The sequence below is a fragment of the Oncorhynchus keta genome, unplaced genomic scaffold (assembly GCF_023373465.1).
Source record: "Oncorhynchus keta strain PuntledgeMale-10-30-2019 unplaced genomic scaffold, Oket_V2 Un_contig_13850_pilon_pilon, whole genome shotgun sequence".
NCBI classification, from domain to species: Eukaryota; Metazoa; Chordata; class Actinopteri; order Salmoniformes; family Salmonidae; genus Oncorhynchus; species Oncorhynchus keta.
The window spans coordinates 388-19778 of NW_026278400.1; the positions used below are offsets into that span (position 1 = coordinate 388).

Here is a 19391-nt window from a genome sequence, read left to right on the forward strand (position 1 = left end):
AACATCTGCGATGAAAAGTTTTGGTATCGTTATATATATATAAATGCCGACAGCTCATGTGTTTGCTCCTCACGGTGAGATATGTTAATGTCTGTAAATTATGCAAGAAATGGTGGTGGAAACACACCCTTTCACAGATCAACCATTTAACCCCTTCTCCCCCGTTTCCCCTCCTCCCTCTCCCTCCACACCTCTCCCTCTTCTCTCCCCTTCCATATGTCATCTCCTCTCCCTTTCCCACCCACCCCTCCCTCCCCTTCCCCCTCTCCCTCCTCTCCTCCTCTCCCCTCAGCTTCCTAGTCAGTTTCATGGTGGACGCCAGGGGTGGGGCCATGCGTGGTTGCCGTCACAACGGGCTGCGCATCATCGTGCCGCCCAGGAAGTGTTCCGCTCCGACGCGGGTGACCTGTCGCCTGGTGAAGAGGCACCGCCTGGCGTCCATGCCCCCCATGGTGGAGGGAGAGGGGCTGGCAGGACGTATCATCGAGGTCGGCCCCACCGGGGCACAGTTCCTCGGGTAAGACGGAGAGAGGGAGGGGGATTGTGGACGAGAGAGAGAGAGAGTGTGTAATGTGTGTACGTCCTTGCGTGTGTGTGTGTCTGTGTTGACGTTCTCTTCTCCCCCCGTGCTGCGTAATGGATCAGTAAGCTCCACCTCCCACGGCCCCGCCCCTCTCAACGAGGGAGAGAGTCTTGTCAGCAGGATACTACAGCTGGGGCCTCCTGGCACCAAGTTCCTGGGGTAACTAAAACACACTACAGCTGGGGCCTCCTGGCACCAAGTTCCTGGGGTAACTAAAACACTACAGCTGGGGCCTCTAGGCACCAAGTTCCCTGGGGTAACTAAAACACTACAGCTGGGGCCTCCTAGTACCAAGTTCCTGGGGTAACTAAAACACTACAGCTGGGGCCTCTAGTACCAAGTTCTGGGGTAACTAAAAACACTACAGCTGGGGCCTCTAGGCACAAGTTCCTGGGGTAACTAAAACTACAGCTGGGGCCTCCTGGCACCAAGTTCCTGGGGTAACTAAAACACTACAGCTGGGGCCTCTTGGCACCAGAGTTCCTGGGGGTAACTAAAACACTACAGCTGGGGCCTCCTGGCACCAAGTTCCTGAGGTAACTAAAACACTACAGCTGGGGCCTCTAGGCACCCAGTTCCTGGGGTAACTAAAACACTACAGCTGGGCCTCTAGGCACCAAGTTCCTGGGGTAACTAAAACACTACAGCTAGGGCCTCCCTAGTACCAAGTTCCTGGGGTAACTAAAACACTACAGCTGGGGCCTCTAGGCACCAAGTTTCTGGGGTAACTAAAACACACTACAGCTGGGGCCTCTAGGCACCAAGTTCCTGGGGTAACTAAAACACTACAGCTGGGGCCTCTAGGCACCAAGTCCCTGGGGTAACTAAAACACTACAGCTGGGGCCTCCCTAGTACCAAGTTCCTGGAGGTAACTAAAACACTACAGCTGGGGCCTCTAGGCACCAAGTTCCTGGGAGTAACTAAAACACTACAGCTGGGGCCTCTAGGCACCAAGTTCCTGGGGTAACTAAAACACTACAGCTGGGGCCTCTAGGCACCAAGTTCCTGGGAGTAACTAAAAACACTACAGCTGGGGCCTCTAGGCACCCAAGTTCCTGGGGTAACTAAAACACTACAGCTGGGGCCTCCTGGCACCAAGTTCCTGGGGTAACTAAAACACTACAGCTGGTGCTTCCTGGCACCAAGTTCCTGGGGTAACTAAACACTACAGCTGGTGCTTCCCTGGCACCAAGTTCCTGGGGTAACTAAAACACTACAGCTGGGGCCTCTAGGCACCAAGTTCCTGGGGTAGCTAAAACACTACAGCTGGGGCCTCTAGGCACCAAGTTCCTGGGGTAACTAAAACACTGCAGCTGGGGCCTCTAGGCACCAAGTTCCTGGGGTAACTAAAACACTACAGCTGGGGCCTCTAGGCACCAGAAGTTCCTGGGGTAACTAAAACACTACAGCTGGGGCCTCTAGGCACCAAGTTCCTGGGGTAACTACACTACAGCTGGGGCCTCCAGGCACAGGAGACCACTGAGAGAGAGAGGGGACACAATATACCCGGCCCCTGGTCTCATCATATATACCCACCGAGCCAGACCATATATATACCCTGGTCTCATCATATATACCCTGGTCTCACCATATATACCCCTGGTCTCACCATATATACCTAGTCTCACCATATATACCCTGGTCTCATATATACCCTGGTCTCACCATATATACCCTGGTCTCACCATATATACCCTGGTCTCATCATATTTACCCTGGTCTCATATCTTCTCCCAGCCTTCTCCACATTTGAGTTACAGTGTCGTTGAGTTCCAGTTTTTATCCCATTATTTTTCCTCCCCATATTGTAATGTTGTGATTTTCTATGTTGAGAATAGTATGTCACCTGACCCTCCTCCTCCTCTTCCTCCCCTCCTCCTCATCATCAAAATATCATATCCTTCTGTTTGCTTGAATCTCCTCCAGGAATTTCTCCAGGATTTCTTTGTCCCTCATCTTGTGATGTTTGTGTTCTTCCATGGAATGCGTCCTCCTGTCATCACGACCTTTACCCTCTAACCCCCTGACCTCTGACCCTCCAGGCCTGTGATTGTGAATCCTCACTTCGCGGCCCTGCGGGCACAGAGCGGGAGCTGGTGATTCTGAGGAGTGAGATGGGGGAGAGCTGGAGGAACATCACTGTGAACACACTGAGGAGGAACTCAACCCAAATACTGAACGGCATGGACGGGTGAGGGGAGACGGGAGAGGGATGAGGGACGAGTGGGAAGGTGAGTACGGGGAGAGCTGGATGGGGAGGGAGGACAGGGGAGTGGACGGGGGGATGAGATGGGTGAGAAAGGGGTGAGGGAGGAGGCATGAGGACGCAACAGGACCGGGTGCCATGTTAATACCAAGCCACCAATCGTTCTACCTTATTCTTTTCACAAAGATTAGAAACATTTAGGTCTGTCTGACTGCTCAATCTGATTGGTCCTTGTGTATCATCTGACCCTGTTTCCCCGGTCCTCCCATTGGTTCGTCCTCCAGGCTGGACTCTCCTGAGGAGCTGGAGAAGAAGAGGATCTGCCGTATCGTCACCAGGACTTCCCACAATACTTTGCGGTGGTGTCGCGCATCAGCAGGACAGCCAGCTGATTGGTCCCTGAGGAGCGGTGCTGAGCAGTACTCTGGTACCTCAGGTCCAGGCTGTGTTCCCAGAGGGGCTCTCACTAAGAAGATCAGGGTTGGACTACAGGTAGGGAGGGGGGTCTGTGTTGAGCAGTACTCTGGTACCTCAGGTCCAGGCTGTGTTCCCAGAGGGCTCTCACTAAGAAGATCAGGGGTTGGACTACAGGTAGGGGGTGGGGGGGGTCTGTGTGTAGATTTCTCAAGTTGGTCTTGGCCCAGCAAAAATTGATTTAGTAACGACAAACTGAACACTTTCAAGTTCGTTGTTTCTACTTCCTAACTCTTGTCCACTTCCTCTAGGCCCAGCCAATCAGCGTAGACCTGGTGAAGAGGATTCTGGGAAACAAAGCTACTTTTAGCCCCATCGTCACCTTGAGCCCAGGAGGCGGAAGTTCCCACCTGACCAATCACCATGGCCCGATCCCTGTCCCCATAAGCTCGACCAATGACGGGACAGGCAACGTGTTGGAGGGGACACGCCCACTCTGCGTCTGCTCTGCAGCATCACTGGTGCGTAGGAAATGACTGTTGATTGGTTGATTGGCTGATTGTTTGATTGGCTGTTTGATTGGTTGTTTGATTGGCTGTTTGATTGGTTGTTTGATTGGTTGTGTGATTGGCTGTTTGATTGGTTGTTTGATTGGCTGTTTGATTGGTTGTTTGATTGGCTGCTTGGTTGATTAACTAACTGACTGAATGATTGATTTTGAGTCGTCATGTTTACCTTCTTGATATTCATCAAAGCCTGGTTTCAGTCAACCCACATTAATATGTTGAATATGTTTACCGGAGAGTTCCATCCTGATGTGTTCTAGGTGGGACCACTCCTGCCCAATGGGAGGACATCACTGGCTCCACCCCCTCACCTTCATCAACCAATGTGTCCTTCACCACCAACGTGTCAGCGAGGTAATGTGTGAAACTGGTGTGTTTTCATCTGTCTGTTGTTTTAGACATTCTGGTAGAAAACATCATCCTCTTTCTGATTCATTAACTGATGGAATTATTGATTCTTCATTGGATATGATTGATAGGTTGATTGATTATCTAGCCTCTTGTAGGTTCTGGCTGATAGACTGACTGCCAGATTGGTTGATCTATTGACTGATTAATGAATCCATCAATTGATGAATTATTGATCACCCCCCTCCGGTGCGCTGTAGGTTCTGGCTGATAGACTGACTGACAGATTGGTTGATCTATTGATTAATGAATCCATCAATTGATGAATTATTGATCATCCCCCCGGTGCGCTGAGTTCTGGCTGATAGACTGTCGTCAGGCCAGGAGGCTGTGAGTTTCTCTACCCAGCTGTACAGAGAGATCATCTGTGTCCCCTACATGGCCAAGTTCGTCATCTTCGCCAAGACGCTGGACCCCATCGAGGCCCGCCTCCGTTGCTTCTGCATGACGGACGACAAGATGGACAAGACGCTGGAACAGCAAGAGAACTTCAGAGGTGGCCCCGGAGTAGAGACGTGAGAGGTGAGGAGGGGAAGGAGGAGAGGAGAATGGGCAGGGGGGAGGAGGAGAGGAGGAGAGGGGGAGGAGGAGGAGAATGGGAGGGAGGAGAGGGGAGAGGGAGAGGGCGGGAAGGAGGAGATGGACAAGGCTGGAACAGCAAGAGAACTTCACAGAGGTGGCCCCGGAGTAGAGAGCGTAGAGGTGAGAGGAGGGGAAGGAGGAGAGGAGAATGGGGAGGGGAGAGGGGGCAAGGGGAGGAGAGGGGGAGAGGGAGTACGGGAATGGGGAGGGAGAGGGAGTAGAGGTGAGTGGTGGGGGAAGGAGGAGAGGAGAGGAGGAGAGAACGTCTGAAAAAGCAGAAATTCACAGAGGGGTCCGGGTAGAGAGATGTAGAGGTGAAGTGAGGGGGAGTGGTATTGGTATCTGACCCTGTCTGTCTGTCTGTCTGTCTGTCTGTCTGTCTGTCTGTCTGTCTGTCTGTCTGTCTGTCTGTCTGTCCCTACAATAGGTATTGGAAGGAAGCCTATCTTTGCAGACTGTTTTGGGAACCTGGTTCCTCTGACCAGAGTGGACAGCATCACGTCTTCAGCTTCTACGCGTTCAAAGAGAACCGTCTCGCACTCTTCATCAAGGTACACTCCATTACTGGACTTATTCTACGCTGGGAGAGTGTGGCGTAGTTGTCCACTTTGTTTAGTTTCTGAATGGACTTCTTCTACGCTGGGAGAGTGTGACGTAGTTGTCCACTATGTTTTAGATCTGAATGGACTTCTTCTACGCTGGGAGAGTGTGGCGTAGTTGTCCACTTTGTTTTAGTTCTGAATGGACTTCTTCTACGCTGGGAGAGTGTGGCGTAGTTGTCCACTTGTTTTAGTTCTGAATGGACTTCTTCTACGCTGGGAGAGTGTGACGTAGTTGTCCACTATGTTTTAGATCTGAATGGACTTCTTCTACGCTGGGAGAGTGTGACGTAGTTGTCCACTTTGTTTTAGTTCTGAATGGACTTCTTCTACGCTGGGAGAGTGTGACTTAGTTGTCCACTTTGTTTTAGATCTGAATGGACTTCTTCTACGCTGGGAGAGTGTGACGTAGTTGTCCACTTTGTTTTAGATCTGAATGGACTTATTCTACGCTGGGAGAGTGTGACGTAGTTGTCCACTATGTTTTAGATCTGAATGGACTTCTTCTACGCTGGGAGAGTGTGACGTAGTTGTCCACTATGTTTAGATCTGAATGGACTTCTTCTACGCTGGGAGAGTGTGACGTAGTTGTCCACTTTGTTTTAGATCTGAATGGACTTCTTCTACGCTGGGAGAGTGTGACGTAGTTGTCCACTAGGTTTTAGATCTGAATGGACTTCTTCTACGCTGGGAGAGTGTGACGTAGTTGTCCACTTTGTTTTAGATCTGAATGGACTTCTTCTACGCTGGGAGAGTGTGACGTAGTTGTCCACTAGGTTTTAGATCTGAATGGACTTCTACACTGGGAAACAGTGACACGGATATATAGTTTAGAATACATCAGAGACATTGGTATATCATTTAATATCTATTTTAATAAGTTAGAATGCATCATAGACACTGGTATATAATTTAGTATGTATTTTAATGAGTTTGATTATACAGTATAATATACCAGAATGTTTTTTCACATTCCTTGCTAATATTCCCACGCTCACCTGATTCCATGAGTCTCCAGTGATTGGTTGATTGGTTGATTGGTTGATTGACAGATTCGTGACTGCGCCCAGGAGCCTTGTGGCAGACTGTCCTTCACCAAGGAGCCCCGCACCTACCGTAGTCTTACCCACAAGGCAATCTGCAACCTGAACATCACGCTGCCCACCTACTGCAAGGTAAGACACCTGGACACACCTGGACTGAACACACCTGGACTGAACACACCTGGACTGAACACAATGTGTATTTACATTAAATAATGATAATGCTGAACACACCTGGAATGAAATGAAATAACGCTGAAGATATGGCTCATACTGAATAATGCTGTCCCAAAACTGATCTGTCTCAATATGAATAATGCTGTCCCAAAACAGATCTGACTCAGTGTGAATAATGCTGTCCCAAAACAGATCTGACTCAGTGTGAATAATGCTGTCCCAAAACAGATTTGACTCAATATGAATAATGCTGTCCCAAAACAGATCTGACTCAATGTGAATAATGCTGTCCCAAAACAGATCTGTCTCAATATGAATAATGCTGTCCCAAAACAGATCTGACTCAGTGTGAATAATGCTGTCCCAAAGCAGATATGACTCAATGTGAATAATGCTGTCCCAAAACAGATCTGTCTCAATATGAACAATGCTGTCCCAAAACAGATCTGACTCAGTGTGAATAATGCTGTCCCAAAACAGATCTGACTCAGTGTGAATAATGCTGTCCCAAAACAAATCTGACTCAGTGTGAATAATGCTGTCCCAAAACAGATCTGACTCAGTGTGAATAATGCTGTCCCAAAACAGATCTGACTCAGTGTGAATAATGCTGTCCCAAAACAGATCTGTCTCAACATGAATAATGCTGTCCCAAAACAGATCTGACTCAGTGTGAATAATGCTGTCCCAAAACAAATCTGACTCAGTGTGAATAATGCTGTCCCAAAACAGATCTGACTCAGTGTGAATAATGCTGTCCCAAAACAGATCTGACTCAGTGTGAATAATGCTGTCCCAAAACAGATCTGTCTCAACATGAATAATGCTGTCCCAAAACAGATCTGACTCAGTGTGAATAATGCTGTCCCAAAAACAGATCTGACTGAATGCCTTCTTTATTTCTCTCCTTGGTGTCCTATTCAGGAGTCTGATTCAGACCTAGACGCAGATGACGAGGTAACCAACTACACCTTTTCGGAACATTCTTCTTGTTAAAATTTGATAAAATGTTAATTAAAACACTTTTTTTTAAAACCTGATTTATGTTTCTTCGCTGATCGTATTGAACCCTCCTTTCTTACAGAGTGACAAGAGTGACAAAAAATGTAAGCTGAGTTTATTTTTTTTATTTTTTTTAATTGATTACATTTGTTGGTAGTGACAAAGACATCCTCTGCATTAAACTAACCTTCATAACTACCTGTCGTCCAGGAAGAACAGAATCAATTACATTGTTGTTTTGTTTACAAATACAGTACGCAGGCCAATGATTTGCATTGTTTAATATACAACAATGGCCGCTTGACTAGCCTTGTTCTGTGTAATATACTATTACTAACACCTTGTCTAGTTACCTGTGGGTTCCTGGCCGCTATGCTATAGTAATATGATATTACTATAACCTTGTCTAGTTACCTGTGGGTTCCTGACCACTATACTATAGTAATATAATATTACTAACACCTTGTCTAGTTACCTGTGGGTTCCTGACCACTGTACTATAGTAATATAATATTACTAACACCTGGTCTAGTTACCTGTGGGTTCCTGACCACTGTACTATAGTAATATAATATTACTATAACCTTGTCTAGTTACCTGTGGGTTCCTGGCCACTATAATATAGTAATATAATATTACTATAACCGTGTCTAGTTACCTGTGGGTTCCTGACCACTATACTATAGTAATATGATATTACTAACACCTGGTCTAGTTACCTATGGGTTCCTGACCACTATGCTATAGTAATATACTATTACTATAACCTTGTCTAGTTACCTGTGGGTTCCTGACCACTATACTATAGTAATATGATATTACTATAACCTTGTCTAGTTACCTGTGGGTTCCTGACCACTATACTATAGTAATATGATATTACTATAACCTTGTCTAGTTACCTGTGGGTTCCTGACCACTATACTATAGTAATATGATATTACTATAACCTTGTCTAGTTACCTGTGGGTTCCTGACCACTATACTATAGTAATATGATATTACTATAACCTTGTCTAGTTACCTGTGGGTTCCTGACCACTATACTATAGTAATATAATATTACTATAACCTTGTCTAGTTACCTGTGGGTTCCTGACCACTATACTATAGTAATATAATATTACTATAACCTTGTCTAGTTACCTGTGGGTTCCTGACCACTATGCTATAGTAATATGATATTACTATAACCTTGTCTAGTTACCTGTGGGTTCCTGACCACTATACTCTAGTAATATGATATTACTATAACCTTGTCTAGTTACCTGTGGGTTCCTGACCACTATACTATAGTAATATAATATTACTATAACCTGGTCTAGTTACCTGTGGGTTCCTGACCACTATACTATAGTAATATGATATTACTATAACCTGGTCTAGTTACCTGTGGGTTCCTGGCCGCTATGCTATGGCTGGTATGCGTTGCATCCCTTCCTCTCCAATACCCATTCTGTTTCTCCCTCCTACAATCCCTCCTTCATCCATTCGACCATCATCATCATCATCATCATCATCACGCTATAGGAAGTCAAAGGGAATGAACGCTTGAGTTACTGTATGAATGTTTGAGATGCTGTATGAATGTTTGGGATACTGTATGAATGTTTGAGATACTATATGAATGTTTGAGATACTGTATGAATGTTTGAGATACTGTATGAATGTTTGAGATACTGTATGAATGTTTAAGATACTGTATGAATGCTTGAGATACTGTATGAATGTTTGAGATACTGTATGAATGTTTGAGATACTATATGAATGTTTGAGATACTGTATGAATGTTTGAGATACTACCTTGTCTAGTGAATGTTTGAGATACTGTATGAATGTTTAAGATACTGTACCTGAATGCTTGAGATACTGTATGAATGTTTGAGATACTGTATGAATGTTTGATATACTGTATGAATGAGATATGTTTGCTAGATACTGTATGAATGTTTGAGATATTGTATGAATTTATGATATACTGTATGAATGTTTGAGATACTGTATGAATGTTTGAGATACTGTATGAATGTTTGAGATACTGTATGAATGTTTGAGATACTGTATGAATGCTTGAGATACTGTATGAATGTTTGAGATACTGTATGAATGTTTGAGATACTATATGAATGTTTGAGATACTGAATGAATGTTTGAGATACTGTATGAATGTTTGAGATACTGTATGAATGTTTGAGATACTGTATGAATGTTTGATATACTGTATGAATGTTTGAGATACTGTATGAATGTTTGAGATACTGTATGAATGCTTGAGATACTGTATGAATGTTTGAGATACTTTATGAATGCTTGAGATACTGTATGAATGTTTGAGATACTGAATGAATGTTTGAGATACTATATGAATGTTTGAGCTACTGTATGAATGTTTGAGATACTGTATGAATGTTTGAGATACTGTATGAATGCTTGAGGTACTGTATGAATGTTTGAGTTACTGTATGAATGTTTGAGATACTATATGAATGCTTGAGATACTGTATGAATGTTTGAGATACTGTATGAATGCTTGAGATACTGTATGAATGCTTGAGATACTGTATGAATGCTTGAGATACTGTATGAATGTTTGAGATACTGTATGAATGCTTGAGATACTGTATGAATGTTTGAGAATCCATATATTTGCCATGGCACTTCCACTGTGAATATATAACCTTATTAACGTTATTTAAATGTGTTTGGACGGCTGACCTCCAGTTATTTAAATGTAATTGGACGGCTGACCTCCAGTTATTTAAATGTAATTGGACGGCTGACCTCCAGTTATTTAAATGTAATTGTTATTTAAATGACCTCCAGTTATTTAAATGTAATTGGACGGCTGACCTCCAGTTATTTAAATGTATTTGGACGGCTGACCTCCAGTTATTTAAATGTATTTGGACGGCTGACCTCCAGTTATTTAAATGTATTTGGACGGCTGACCTCCAGTTATTTAAATGTAATTGGACGGCTGACCTCCAGTTATTTAAATGTAATTGGACGGCTGACCTCCAGTTATTTAAATGTAATTGGACGGCTGACCTCCAGTTATTTAAATGTATTTGGACGGCTGACCTCCAGTTATTTAAATGTATTTGGACGGCTGACCTCCAGTTATTTAAATGTATTTGGACAGTTATTTAAATGTATTTGGACGGCTGACCTCCAGTTATTTAAATGTATTTGGACGGCTGACCTCCAGTTATTTAAATGTATTTGGACGGCTGACCTCCAGTTATTTAAATGTAATTGGACTGACCTCCAGTTATTTAAATGTATTAGGACGGCTGACCTCCAGTTATTTAAATGTATTTGGACGGCTGACCTCCAGTTATTTAAATGTATTTGGACGGCTGACCTCCAGTTATTTAAATGTATTTGGACGGCTGACCTCCAGTTATTTAAATGTATTTGGACGGCTGACCTCCAGTTATTTTTCCAGTTATTTAAATGTATTTGCACGGCTGATTAAAACACACACTGTACTATGACAATATGTTAAAACGAACGTCATTTCATTCTCGATTTTTGCTTGCCTGGAATGAATTCAAAGAAGGAATTCATATAATGGGAATGTTCAGTTTATTTTTTGTCTCCGATCACTCCCTTGTTTTACTTTCATGGTTGTTGAAACACTTTCTTTGCTCTGCATGAAAATAACTTGACTCACAGATACATGTGGTATATGTTTGTTAGTCTGTGTATGTGCATGTTACCACTCATTATCCTTTTCTGTTATCAATTCATTCGCCTGTTATATCATGGTTGTTGAAACACTTTCTTTGCTCTGCATGAAAATAACTTGACTCACACATACATGTGGTATATGTTTGTTAGTCTGTGTATGTGCGTGTAACCACTCATTATCCTTTTCTGTTATCAATTCATTCGCCTGTTATATCACTGCTATGTTTTCTGTTATCAGTTAATTCACCTGTTATATCACTGCTATCTCTTTTCTTAGATCACTGATATTTATTTAACAAATTACCTGAGGTTATCTACATGTATTTATATATAGTTTTACTGATAAGATATTTATTTACAACATTAACTGAGGTTTATTTATTGATATATAGTTTTACTGATTAGATATCTATTTACAACATTAACTGAGGTTTATGTGTTTATATATAGTTTTACTGATTATATTAACATGGGCCGGGAAACATTCTGCTCTTTTCTCTCTGTTTGCTTTTGTCAGTGGACATGAACCGGTCATGTTGAGAAACAATCTTGAGATCTTTGTTTGTGTAAAACCAGTCTGTTTTTTTTCTTCCTCCATTTGTTCCATATTCAGCAGGGTTTTGGGGGTCAATTCCATTACAATTCAAACGGTCAATTCAGAAAGTAAAGCAAAAATTCTAATTCCACATTTTCCTAATTGAAAAGCGTTGAAGAGAATTGGAATTTGGAACTGGAGTTTCAGTCTACTTCCTGAATTGACTAGAATATAAATGGAATTGACCCCAACCCTGGTATTCAGGTCGCTCCCCATTTTTATTTTTATACCTTCCTGTTGTGTTTAGACTACTTCCTGTTGTCTTTAGACTACTTCCTGTGGCATCTGTATGAATGTGCAGTCAAACACACCAATATGTATCGACAGGTTATTTCTTGCCCATATCTTTCCTCCGTCCTGTTCTGTTTCTCTTCTGTTTTGCTTCGCTTCTGCTGTTGCTGCCCTCCTCCCCCCATCTCCCGTCCCCGCTCCTCTGGAGAACTCGCCACTCCTCTCCCGTTGTCAAGCTGCTTTCCCTTTTCCCTGTGTTGAACAGAAGATATACTGTGATATGTTCTGCCCTGACCACGTTTTTTTTCCGATGTCTTCTCTTCCCCTTCACTCCATCCTCCCCTTATGTTCTTTACACCTTTTGGTTTGGTTTCCTCCTCTTTTTTTCAAAATGGAAGACGACGAGACGGAGTCGACAGATACTTACACGCTGCCGACCAATCAGGTGCTAGACCCAGCCATGCTGGCCAGCCCTGACCTCCTTTCAGAGGTCTCCGATATGAAACACGACCTCATCAAGATGTCTGCCATCTTGACGACAGAGCAAACTGAACACCCAAGCCCTTCGGATAGAGGAAGAGGAGGAGGAGGAAGAGGAGGAGGAAGGACAGGGATGGAGGAGGAACCCGGGGAGCCGTTTGAGATCATGGAACAGGTGAAAGAGGATCTGGAGAAGGTTGGAGATATTTTACGAGGGGGAGATACTAGATTCACAAACAACAAAGAGAAAGTACTGCAGATGTCCAAAATGGAGGACAAGGAGTTGGTTCTTCTCTCTCAGACTAAAGCCAAAGCCATGACTCCCTCTGATGTTCAGGAGTCGGTACTACAAGAAGTCAACATTCAGAGGAAGACCTCTCCCACAATTACCAAAGAGGTTAGAGATATGTCAGGTATGGTGTCTCACCTCAGTGGAGGCTTGAACCAGAACCTAGAAGAGAGATCTGGCGTAACCAGTTGCCCACTACAGGACATCATAGTCCAGGAGAGATTAGATCAGGTCATTCTGAAGCGGGAAGGCAAACGCCATCCTCCTGAGATCAAAAAGCCGATCAGGAAAAAGTTGAGGGACAGGGAACGTTCTGGATGCAGCAGTTCCGAGGGGGAGCTGGAGAGGATGAGCTCTGAGGAGTCCCTTGATGGGGATGTTGTTCTGGGAGGCGAGGCAGGAAGTGGTTCCCGGGTCTGAGCCTGGAGAGGTTCCCGGGTCTGAGCCTGTAGTGGTTCCCGGGTCTGAGCCTGTAGTGGTTCCCAGGTCTGAGCCTGTAGTGGTTCCCGGGTCTGAGCCTGTAGTGGTTCCCAGGTCTGAGCCTGTAGTGGTTCCTGGGTCTGAGCCTGTAGTCGTTCCCAGGTCTATGCCTGGAGTGGTTCCCGGGTCTGAGCATGTAGTGGTTCCCAGGTCTGAACCTGTAGTGGTTCCCAGGTCTATGCCTGTAGTGGTGTCTGGGTCTGGACCTGGAGTGGGGCCCGGGACTGAGTTTAAACCGACTGCAACCCTGGATTGGGATGTCGTACTCGGGGAGTCTGGGCTCGGGTCTGGGTCTGAAACTTGGTCTGGGCCTTCTGGACCAACCCCAGCCATGGAGCCCCCAGTGTCGCCCTGGTCGTGGAAACCCCTATCGGATCCATAAAGGACAGAGTGAGAGCTCTGCAAAGAAGGTTGAGGAAGAGGAAGAGGGGAGGATGGCCGTAAGCGAAAGCCTACACAGGCGCCAGTCCCTCAGAACACAACTTTCATCACCATCACTAAGGAGACGGGTGAGCCCCAGATGCCAGATCTTCCTAAGCTTCCCAGAGCTCCGAAATCCCCCGGTCTCAGACGGAGAGGCTGGAGGAGACGATGTCTGTCCGGGAGCTGATGAAGGCATTCCAGACTGGCCAGGATCCTTCCAAGAACAAAACGGGCTCTTCGAGCACAAAGCCATGACGTCATCCACAACCTCCACATCGAGCCCGAGGCAGTGATCGACAGTGAGACCTACAGAGCTGAAACCAGTCCCACAGAGCATACGCCAGCAGAAACTCCAACTTCCACAATCCTCTGCTCGCATAGTGATGTTCTGGCTCTCCATTACAAAGGTGTGGATGATGAACCAAATCTGATCTTAGTAACAGACCACTCTGAAGACTCTGAGATAACTCATGTCTTAGAAAGGGAACACTCTGAAGACTCTGAGATAATTCATGTTACAGTTCAGTTGCAGGAGTCAGCGACTAACATCAACAGAATACAACCAGAGGACAGAGGGATCCCTCTAGACAGGGCTCTACCAGAGGATGGATGTATCCTCCTAGACAGGGTTCTGCCAGAAGGTGGAAGGATGCTCCTAGACAGGCCTTTACTGCAAGATGGAGAGATTCTCCTAGACAGGGCTTTACTGGAGGATGGAGAGACCAGAGGCTCATGGAGGGATCCGACCAGAGGACGGAGGGCTCTACCAGAGGATGGAGGATGGAGGGATCCTCCTAGACAGGGCTCTACCAGAGGATGGAGGGATCCTCCTAGACAGGGCTCTACCAGAGGATGGAGGGATCCTCCTAGACAGGGCTCTACCAGAGGACGGAGGGATCCCTCTAGACAGGGATCTACCAAAATACAGAGGGATCCCTCTAGACAGGGCTCTACCAGAGGACGGAGGGATCCTCCTAGACAGGGCTCTACCAGAGGACGGAGGGATCCCTCTAGACAGGGCTCTACCAGAGGATGGAGGGATCCTCCTAGACAGGGCTCTACCAGAGGACAGAGTGATCCCTCTAGACAGGGCTCTACCAGAGGATGGAGGGATTCTCCTAGACAGGGCTCTACCAGAGGACGGAGTGATCCCTCTAGACAGGGCTCTACCAGAGGACGGAGGGATTCTCCTAGACAGGGCTCTGCCGGAGGGTGGAGAGATCCTCCTAGACAGGGCTTTACCAGAGGACAGACAAATCCTCCAAGACAGGGCTCTACCAGAGGACGGAGGGATCATCCTAGACAGGGCTCTACCAGAGGATGGAGGGATCCTCCTAGACAGGGCTCTACCAGAGGATGGAGGGATCCTCCTAGACAGGGCTCTACCAGAGGATGGAGGGATCCTCCTAGACAGGGCTCAACCAGAGGACGGAGGGATCCTCCTAGACAGGGCTCTACCAGAGGACGGAGGGATCCTCCTAGACAGGGCTCTACCAGAGGATGGAGGGATTCTCCTAGACAGGGCTCTACCAGAGGACGGAGGGATTCTCCTAGACACGACTCTACCAGAGGACAGAGGGATCCTCCTAGACAGGGGTCTACCAACATATGGAGGGATCCCTCTAGACAGGAATCTACCAATGGACAGTTGTATCCTCCTAGACAGGGCTCTACCAGAGGATGGAGGGATCTTCCTAGACAGGGCTCTACCAGAGGATGGAGGGATCCTCCTAGACAGGGATCTACCAGAGGACGGAGGGATCCTCCTAGACAGGGATCTACCAGAGAATGGAGGAATCATCCTAGACAGGGCTCAACCAGAGGACGGAGGGATCTTCCTAGGCAAGGCTCTACCAGAGGATGGATGGAGCAGCCCAGAGGAGATGCAGCTGGAGGAGCCAGAGATGGGACCAGACAGGAAGTCTTCTATGGAGATGATGCGGCTGGAGGAACCAGAGATGGGACCAGACAGGAAGTCTTCTACGGAGATGATGCAGCTGGAGGAACCAGAGATGGGACCAGACAGGAAGTCTTCTACGGAGATGATGCAGCTGGAGGAACCAGAGGTGGGACCAGACAGGAAGTCTTCTATAGAGATGATGCAGCTGGAGGAACCAGAGATGGGACCAGACAGGAAGTCTTCTATAGAGATGATGCAGGTGGAGGAACCAGAGATGGGACCAGACAGGAAGTCTTCTACAAAGATGATGCAGCTGGAGGAACCAGAGATGGGACCAGACAGGAAGTCTTCTACGGAGATGATGCAGCTGGAGGAACCAGAGATTGGACCAGACAGGAAGTCTTCTACAAAGATGATGCAGCTGGAGGAACCAGAGATGGGACCAGACAGGAAGTCTTCTATAGAGATGATGCAGCTGGAGGAACCAGAGATGGGACCAGACAGGAAGTCTTCTATAGAGATGATGCAGCTGGAGGAACCAGAGATGGGACCAGACAGGAAGTCTTCTACAGAGATGATGCAGCTGGAGGAACCAGAGATGGGACCAGACAGGAAGTCTTCTACAGAGATGATGCAGCTGGAGGAACCAGAGATGGGACCAGACAGGAAGTCTTCTATAGAGATGATGCAGCTGGAGGAACCAGAGATGGGACCAGACAGGAAGTCTTCTATAGAGATGATGCAGCTGGAGGAACCAGAGATGGGACCAGACAGGAAGTCTTCTATAGAGATGATGCGGCTGGAGGAACCAGAGATGGGACCAGACAGGAAGTCTTCTACAGAGATGATGCAGCTGGAGGAACCAGAGATGGGACCAGACAGGAAGTGTTCTACGGAGATGATGCAGCTGGAGGAACCAGAGATTGGACCAGACAGGAAGTCTTCTACAAAGATGATGCAGCTGGAGGAACCAGAGATGGGACCAGACAGGAAGTCTTCTATAGAGATGATGCAGCTGGAGGAACCAGAGATGGGACCAGACAGGAAGTCTTCTACGGAGATGATGCAGCTGGAGGAACCAGAGATGGGAACAGACAGGAAGTCTTCTGTAGAGATGATGCAGCTGGAGGAACCAGAGATGGGACCAGACAGAAAGTATTCTATGGAGATGCAGATCAGCCCAGACAGGAAACCCTCTGAGGACTTTAGCGCTGACATCAAGGCCGAGCTGGAAGACAGTCCAGAGTACCAGCTGTTCAGACAGACCTCGTTTATAGGGGATGACAACCATCCACAGGCTGAAGCAGCCAAGGAGGAGCTCCCAACAGACCACACAAATGACACCCCAACCTTCATTTTCAGCCCCTGTATGCACGAAGACAGGCGGGATGAGTTATTCACTAAGGCTGAGAACCTGGTGGGGAATGAAAGCCCTGTGAGTCTGAAGCATGAAGTCGCAGCGGACTCTCCCGGGACAAGCCTAGGAACCAGGACTCCCCATTCAAGCACGGGGGAGAGTGAGAAACACGAAGGATTAGCAGACACCCCACAGATGAGCCCACTCACATTCCCCACTCAGGAGGTTGACCTGCCCACAGTTTATAAAGAGACAGAGAGAATGGATGGGATGAAAGTACTAGGAGATGTGATTCATGGTGATGAAGAAATCTTTCCAGAAACTGAAGATTTAGTCGTAGAAACCAAATCAGCGACTCTGTCCCCTGTTCGGGAAACGCTGTTACAAGAAGTCACGATCCAACGGAAGACCTCCCTCAGACCGGTTAAAGTGGTGAGAGATATGTCAGGGATGGAGTCCCTCCTCAGGGGAGATATGGATCACGACCTAGAACAGAGACCATCACATGTCCGTGGCGCTGAAGTGATGACAGTTCAGGAACCGCTGTTACAAGAAGTCAGGATGGAAAGGAAACCCCCTCCCAGACCGGTTACAGTGGTGAGCGATATGTCAGGGATGGAGTCCCTCCTCAGGGGAGATATGGATCACTACCTAGAACAGAGATGTATGGTAAATAGTGGTTCACCAAAGGATGACATCGACCAACAACAGAGTTTGAAACAGACCATCCTTGCCAGGGATGACAAGCAACAATCGCTTATTTTCTCCACAAAGGAGGTAGACATGTCTACAGAAGATACAGAGACAGAAAAAGAAGACTGGTGGAAAGTGCAAGGCATGGATGATGGTGGCTCTCGGGGTGCCGAATCGATAATCTTGAACCCAGTTCAGGAGCCGATGTTACAAGAAGTCATGATCGAAAGGAAGACATCGCCCAGACCAGCTGTAGGAGTTAAAGATACGTCGGGCATGGAGGCACTCCTCAGTGGAGATTTAGAACAGTACCTAGACGACAGACGTGTAGATCTCAGTGGTGTACCGGAGGACGACATCGTACAAGAGAGATTTGAACAGGTTGTGATTACACGGGAGAGAAAACAGGAAACGCACACATTCTCCACTGAGCAGGTAGACCGGTCCGCAGCGGATAAAGTGACAGAGCGAGATGTTGTTAATGTAGTGCAAGTAGGAGCCGCGGAGGACGGTGTCATCTACGGTGATAAAGACTTCGTGCAGAGTTGTTCAGCTAGGGGGGGAGCATCGGAAAGTTCAGCTACTACAGTGATACGTTCAAGAGACTCAAAGAAGGTGACCTTTGACCTTCAAAGGACGTTTGATTCAGCGCTCCCTGCTCAAGCCTCTGAAGAGGATGACCAGGTCCCTGTAGAGACAAGACCCATCTTAGAGGACTGGGATGATTTAGAGATAAAACCATCGTACCACAAAACTACAGAACTTTCATACTCAAACCCATACATGCAAGACTCAATTTCAGCAGACAGAATTGCTCCTGAATCTAGTTGGGTTGTACCAGAGCGCCATGAAAGGGATGCAGCTGATCATGGAGCTGTGCACAGTCCAGACGGTGTGGGTCAGGCCCTCAGACCTGCAGACTTAGAGGTCCTCTTTCCTTTGGCCCTGGGCCACCCTGAGAGACGACTCTCCCATGGGGATTCTCTGGAGACCAGTCCTGTCATGAATGAAGGTTCCTCCAGGAAGTCCCCTGACTCTATAGAGCCAAGCTCAACCGGGGACTCCCCCTGCCTTGACTCACTGGAGAGCAGCCCTACTGAACTGAAACAAGACACAGGCTTTCAGGCGACAAAGAAGACAGCTGTGTATGAAGACTACTACTCTCAGCTTAGAGCCTGTCTCGGTGAGGAGCACGTCAGCAACATTGAGAATGAGGATTACTCCAAACTGACTTATCAAATGGATGGTGAGCGTGAGGGTCCCCTCCCATTGAAGGGGGAAGACCCTGAGTGGCGCTCCATGCCCATAAATCTGAGCTCAAACCCTGAGGATGATATGGACGACGTGGATGCAGAGGGCAGCGAGACCGGCCAGAGACAGTTCACCCCAGAGGAGGAGATGTTCAAAATGGCCGCCAAGATCAAAACCTTTGAGGAGATGGAGCAGGACGTTAAAACGAAGACAGACGGGAAACCCTCAGACGGCTCTGTGTTATCAGACTCTGAGGATTATGAAGAATGTCAGTCGATCGTTGACCTGATGGACAGGGAGGCAAAATCATCTAAGCCCAAAACCGACGCCCGGTACTCTTCAGTCTGAAATTGAAACTGCTGAAATCCAACCCTCAGTCCCTGGTGCAGTAACTGCGTTGGATAGTTCAGTTCACTAT

General features: G+C 46.8%; 1 pseudogene; it reads left to right on the forward strand.

Moving 5' to 3' along the window:
• The first annotated feature begins 278 nt into the window (after positions 1-278).
• LOC118379434 (ankyrin-2-like) overlaps positions 279-19391 on the forward strand; it is an 82387-nt pseudogene continuing 63274 nt past the window's right edge.